The 7,349-nt window shown below is 38.9% G+C and overlaps 1 pseudogene; it reads right to left on the bottom strand.

The window, feature by feature from the left end:
• Window positions 1–6,468: 6,468 nt before the first annotated feature.
• LOC143645127 (large ribosomal subunit protein eL29 pseudogene) lies at window positions 6,469–7,032 on the bottom strand (annotated as a pseudogene).
• Window positions 7,033–7,349: the final 317 nt, after the last annotated feature.

Below are 7,349 nucleotides of genomic sequence, written 5' to 3'. Positions count from 1 at the left end.
AGAGAAAAGGCCTTCCCCTGTTTCCCCCAATGATGTATGGGGTGCTTAGGCAATAGTCACGCCTGTAGTTTGAGCCCATCTGTTTTCTGTGTTCGCCTCCTGAGTACTGTCCCCTGTGGTTTGCATCATTCCCAGAGACCAGCCAACTCTAACCCTCCTCAATCCACTCAGGTCAATAGCTGTCTTATTTAAACACACTCCCTCTCTTTTTGGGTGCCAGATGTTAAGTTTCAAGGCGGTAGAAGCCAGGCTGGCTGGTACCATGACACCTGCTTTAGCAGGCAAGCCAGTCAGCTGCTGCTTCTGATGATGTTGGCCCTTTTTCATGGACAGCGTGAAGGTTTCACCCCACCAAGTGCACACACAGGCAGCTGAGGGAGCCTCATAAATTATGATTTTGTTTATTTTCTTAGGGCAGGCAGCGTAGTGTGGTGGAAAGAGCCCTGCATTTGGAACCAGGAAACACTGGTTTGAGTCCTCACTGGTTATGTGACTTTTTCTTCAGAGGACCTCTTTTTCTTCATAGCACTTAATCACTACCTCGGATATTACATATCTGTTTGTTTATCTGCTTATTGGCTATCTTCCTCCTCCATGATGTACGTTCTAGGAGGTCTAGATTCTTGTCTGTCACTGTATTTCCAGCACCTAGGACAGTGCCTTGAACATAGTAGGCTCTTAGAAACTTTTGAATGAAATAATTCTAAAACTGCCTCCTGGAGTCACAGGCCAGGTGATACTGGGAAATTACTTCTCCTCTCTGAGCCTTAGTTTTATCAGCTCTAAAATGAACACATCGGATCTTGAGAGTCCCTTTTGTCTCTCATGCTCTGAGATTTTCAGAAATCATTCATTTAGCGAAAACCTCATGTCTCTGTGCTGGATACTCTGCCAAGCCCATGAAGAAGTCAGAAACAGAACCTGCCTTCACAGAGTTTTCAAAGGAGAACCAAACAAATAATTGTGTAGACAGGTATTTAATGACCATTGTGATATGCGTTACACAGGATCTGTAGAGGCAAGATGAGAGGATATAATAAGGGACCTCATCATGCCCAGGGTTTCATAACCCTGGGAAGATTTCCTGGTGAAAGTGACATGCAATTTCAGGCTATAGTTAAGTAGCAGTTGGCCAGATAAAAGGGGACACAGTATTTCAGACAGCAGGAACAGTGTATGTGACAGCTCTAGGGGGAAGAGTTTGGCACAGCTCAGAACTGAAGGACAACCAGTGTGGCTGGAGCACAGTGACCAATAGGGAGGCTACTGGGGTAGGTGAGTTCTGAAATTTTAGTCCACTCTTTAATACTCTATCATATAACAGAGTTGAGTGCTCCCCTTCCCCCTCAATCTTATCTAATCTTCCAGATGTCTCAATTTTGGGCCTAAATGTCTTGTAATAACTCATTTGCAAATTGAATGTCTTATAAGGAATTTTTAAGCACATCTGATAGAGACATTCCTTCTGAACATTATGCTTGCATTTTGGGGTAACTGCAACTGTATCTTTGATATATTTCAAAATATCCGCTAGATAGATTCCTAATGTCAAAGGATATGAATTTTACAAAGAGTTCTTGACATATATTGCCAGATTGCCCTCTCAAAGGTTGCACCAATGTTTGTGATTGTCACCAGTTTATGAGAATAACTTTGACTGCTTCAAGCAACAGAGACTAATCTAATCTAACTTAAGCGAAACTGAATAAAGCTGTTCCTATTCCTGCTTACTTTCTTCATTTAGAGATAGGAACACAATCAGGCTCTGACAGTTTTAATTGAGGAAAGAAGATGAAGCTATAATGATAGTGCCCAAAGGAGACAGGAGACTCACTGTGAGAGAGGAGAAAGCCAAAAGGCACCTGAAAGGGTAGGTTGTGTCGGAGAGATGCTCTTGTGTGTGTAGCTGCTGCCTCTCAGATTTTGATGTGGTTCCTGATAAACCTTACAAAGGATCTGTAGAGGCAAGATGAGAGGATATGATAAGGGGACCTAATCATGTCGGGGGTTAATAAAGGTAATAGAACTCTACAGACTGGGGGCCTTAGAAGGTGTGCGTTGCGGGCAGGAATGTAAAGTGGGTGCAGCGCTGTGGAAAACAGTTTGATGGTTCTTCAGAAAGTTAAGCATAGAAGTACCGTATAGCCAAACAATTCCACTTCTTGGCATATACTTAGAAGAACTGAAAACAGGAACATAAACAGATACTTGTATACCAATGTCTATAGCAGTGTTATTCACAATTGCTGGGAGGTGGAAACAACTCAATGAATGGGTAAACAAAATGTGGTATTTACGTACAATGGAATATTATTTAGCTATAAGAAGTAATGAAGTTCTGATACATATTGCAACATAAATGAACCTTGAAAACATTATGCTCAGGAAATGTCAGATACAAAAGGACAAATATTGTATGATTCCATTTATATGTGGTATTTAGAGCAAATTCATAGAGACGGAGAGATAATGGTTACCAGGGTCTAGGAAAGAAGGGAATGGGGCATTATTGCTTAATGGGCATAGAGTTTTTGTTTGAAGTGATGAAAACATTTTAGAACTAGATAGTGGTGATAGTTGCACAATACTGAATGTTACTCATACCACTGAATTGCACACTTAAAAATTGTTAAAATGACTAATTTTGTTATGTATATTTTACCACATACATGCACACAAAAGGTGACCTGAGAAGAAGAAAACTCTTTTCTAGCAGAAATTGAGTTGAGGGATGCAGTGGCTAAGTATCACTGCCAGCAGAGCCACCATAGTGTCAGCTTGTGCTTGTTGGCACAGAAAATAGGGACACAATCCAAAAGTCAGAGATTTTTCTGGTTGTCACCCTCACCCTGTCTCTCAAACTGAAGTGATGAGACCATATCTTTCTCTCTCACAGTGCACAGAGTAGGTGTTCTGGGTATGTTTCAGAGCCAAGCTGTGTTTTTAGAAATTTGTTGTTAATTCAACAAATATTTAACATTGTAGGCAGTGGGAATGGATGATTAGGACAGCATGGCTTATGCCCCCTCAAAGCTTACAATCTGATAAGAATTACCTAAAGGTTAATGAGCAATTATATTAAGAGAAGGGCTATGAGAGAAGTTTTGAGTACCATGGAAGCACACAGCAGGAACCCCAAATCCAGGCTTGCTTGTATGGAAAGGCTAGAGTATAAGTTCTAATGAGGACAGGGATAGTGTGTATCTTGTTTACTGTTGTATCCCAGTACCTGGTACTTGATGGGTGCCCCATAAACATTTGATGAATGAATGAATGAATGAGGTGATGTCTATACTGATAAGTCAAGTCAAGAATAGGAAGAATGTTCCATACAGAAATAAAAGCAGTATAAAGTCCTGGGTAGATTGAGAAAGTAATTCAGTGTGGCTGAACCAAAGTCAGGGAAACTCAAAGTGGTAAGATTCAAGGCTGAAGAGGTAGAAAGTGGAGGGTTTTACAAGTCATATTAAGGAGTTTGGAGTTTATCTTAGGGGAAATAAGAACCCAGTGAAAAATATTAAATGGGGAAGTGATAGAGATAATAATAGTAGTTAACTTATTGAGTGCCAGATGTATACCAGAGGATTTACATATATTATCTCTAATTTTCATAACAACCCTGTAGTCTGTATATAATACTCTGTCGTACAAATGAGATTGCATGATTTGCCTAAGGTCAAATAACACATCTGGGATTGAAACCCAGGCCTGTCTGGTCTCAAGGTGTACTCTTTCCATTTTATCACACTGTCTCCATTTCTTTTTTTTTTTCTTCTGTAACTACAGTCCATAGCTTAACTTAGGGTTCATTGCATGGTTCCATAGACTTTAATTTTTTTATTTTTATTCTGTTATCATATCTACAACCTAATATTTCCCCCCTTTTAACCACATTTAGATATATATTTCAGTTCTCTTAATTATGTTAACAATGTTGTGCTACCATTACCAACATTCATTACCAAAACATTGCCATCATTCCAAATAGGAACCCTGTACATTTTAAGCCTTAACTTCCCATTCCCTATCCCCAACCTGTCCTCTGGTAACCTATATCCTATATTATAACTCTGTGAGTTTGCTTATTCTATTTATTTCAAATCAGCGAGATCATACAATGTTTATCCTTTTGCCTGGTTTATTTCACTCAACGTGATGTCTTCAAGGTTCATCCAATTTATTGCATATATCAGGACTTCATTTCTCTTTACAGTTGAATAATATTTATTTATCCATTCATCAGTTGATAGACATTTGGGTTGCTTCTATCTTTTGTCAGTTGTGAATAATGCCACTATGAACATTGGAGTGCAAGTATCTGCTCAAGTTCTTGCTTTCAGCTCTTTTGGGTATACACCTAGTAATAAAAATACTGGGTCAAATGGTTATTCTATACTTAGATTTCTGAGGATCTGTCATACTAAGTGGCACTGATTTTTACAGTGGCTCACCATTTTACATTGCCAAGAGCAATGAATGAATATTCTAATTCTCACCATCCTCTCCAGCACTTATTTTCTGTTTGTTTTTTTTAATAGCATCCATTCTAATGGGTGTGAAATAGTATCTTGTAGTTTTGATTTGCAGTTCCCTGATGGCTAATGATGTTGAGCATCTTTTCATATGCTTTCTGGCAATTCGTATATCCTTATTTTTTTTTTTGCACAATATCTAAGTCTTTAGCCCATTTTTTATCTTTTTGTTATTAAGGTGAAAAATGTTTTTTATATGCTCTGGATATTAAACCTTTATCAAATATGTGGTTTCCAAATATCTTCTCCCATTGTCTAAGTTGCCGTTTTATTATGACAAAGTACTTTGAAGCACAAAAGTTTTACATTTTGGCGGGCCGCGGTGGCTCAGCGGGCAAGGTGCTTGCCTGCTATGCCGGAGGACCTCGGTTCGATTCCCGGCCCCAGCCCATGTAACAAAAACGGAGAAACAGAATACAATAAAACAAGAAAATGTTTAAAAATGTCTTCCTTCCTTCTGTCCTTCCTTCCTTCTCTCTGTCTTTCCTTTAAAAAAAAAAAAAAAAAAAAAAGTTTTACATTTTGATCTGTTCTAGTTTGCTAGGCTGCTGAAAGCAGATACCATTAAATGGGTTAGTAATGAGAATTTACTAGCTTACAAGCTTACAGTTCTGAGGCCATGAAAATGTCCAAATCAAGGCTTCATCAAGACAATACCTTTTTCCTGAAGACCCGCTGCTGATGATCCTGTACTCCTCTGTCCCATGGCAAGGCACATGGTGGCATCTGCTGCTCTCTCCCCTTTCTTTCAGGTTTTGCTGCTTTCAGCTTCTTGCTTCCATGACTTTCTCTCTCTTTATCTGAATTTCATTCTTCTATAAAGGGTTCCAGGAAGACGATTAAGATCCACCCTGAATAGGTGGTTGGAGAATATGCATTGCATGATTTCAATATTTTTTAATTTATTGATACTTATTTTGTCCTGGAGAATGATCCAACTTATTTTGTCCTGGAGAATGATCCATGTGTACTCAAGTAAAATGTGTTTTCTATTGTTTTTGGGTAAGGATGTGTCTGGTAGGTCTAGTTGGTTTAGATTATGTTCAAGTCTTATATATCCTTATTGATCTTCTGATTATTCAAAGTAGTATATTAAAGTCCCCTACTACAAATGTAGAACCATCAAATTTTCCCTTCAAATCTGTCAATATTTGCCTCATATATTTTGTGGCTCTGCTAGATCCATATTGTTTATAATTGTTACACCTTCTTGTTGAATTGTCTCTTTATCAGGATATAATGACCATTTTTGTCCCTTATAACTGTTTTTGACTCAAAGTCTATTTTATCTTATATTAGTATAGCTATTCCAGCTCTCTTTTTGTTACTGCTTGCATGGTATATTTTTTCCATCCTTTCACTTCCAACTTACTTGTATCTTTGAATTTAAGATGAGTCTCTTTCAGACAGCATAGAGTTGGGTCATACTTTTTTTTTATCTATTCTGCTAGTCTCTGCCTTTGGACTGGGGAGTTTAATCTATTTGCATTTAAACTCTGTTTGCATTTAAAATCACTATGATAAAGCAAGACTTTCTTCTGACGTTTTGCCGTTTAGTCTTCGTAAGTTTTACACTTTTTTGGTCTCATTTCTTCTGTTAAGCCTACTTTTATATTTAATTGATATTTTATGTTGTACTATATTGAGTGCCTTCCTTTTTCATCTGTTTATATTTTTCATCTGTTTTCCTTGTGATTAACATGGGGTTAAAATTTAATGTCCAAAATATATAACAATCATATTTGATTTGATACCAACTTCAATAGCATATACGTATACTTCTGTATCCCTCCATACCCCCACCTTTTTTTTTTTTTTTGACTGCTCCTGCCTCAGGTTTATTTGTACACATAGCACAGGAGGACCCCAGCCCCATATAGATGGCAACCCAGGGTCATACCAGCCCTTCCATCCTCATATTGGCAGACAGAGGGCTCTACTCAGGAGTCTTCATTGGGGCCTGGGCACCTTTGGGAGCCTGACTGGTATCAGTAACCGGAGCTGGAGCCAGAGGCTTTGGCCTCGGTTTGATCCTTGGCCTTGGACTTTGGTCAGCAGAGTCTGAAACCCTTGGCAATGGATGCACAAGCACACTTCCCAAACTTGGGGTGGGCAAAGTAAGCATGTCAGTTGAGCTTACAGCTGCTGCTCTTTGGGATCTTGGGCTTGACCTCCTTGGGCTTTGCATGGACCTTGATGGCCTCTGCATATGTGTTCATGGCCTTGCATTGTTGGCCTGCATCTTCTTCAGGTCCTTCTTGTTATTCTTCTGGGCAAAGCACATGTTTCTCAAGAACTTAGGGTCCACTCCCTTGAAAGATTCATGTCTTTGTGATTGGAGCTTTTTGATGCCATTTCAGTGCCCTTTCCAGGACTGGTTGTGCGTGATGTGATTCTTGGACTTGGCCAGGTTTGCACCTTTGCCCGTGGCAAAGAAAGGAGGCTGCAGTGCAGCATGCAAAATAGGGTCTCCCCACTTTTTTTTGGTACTTGCTACCATTTATATCCTTTGTACATTGTATGTCCAAAACTATACATTATCATTGCTTTTTAGGCATTTGCATTTTAGCATTAGTAGGAAGTAAGAACTGGAGTTATATACCAAACAATACACTACAATAATGCTAGCATTTATAATTACCCATATGCTTATCTTACTGCAGGTTTTTATTTCTTTTTGCTGCTTTGGTCCACTGTCTAGTGTTCTTTCCTTTTAGTCAGAAATATTCCCTTTAACCTTGCTTGTAGGGAACAATCTAGTGGTGATAAACTCTCTCAGCTTTTGTTTATGTGGGAATGTCTTAATCTCACCCTCGT

This window comes from Tamandua tetradactyla, chromosome 8 (genome assembly GCF_023851605.1).
Source record: "Tamandua tetradactyla isolate mTamTet1 chromosome 8, mTamTet1.pri, whole genome shotgun sequence".
NCBI lineage: Eukaryota > Metazoa > Chordata > Mammalia > Pilosa > Myrmecophagidae > Tamandua > Tamandua tetradactyla.
This window is presented reverse-complemented; position numbering and strand designations above follow the sequence as displayed.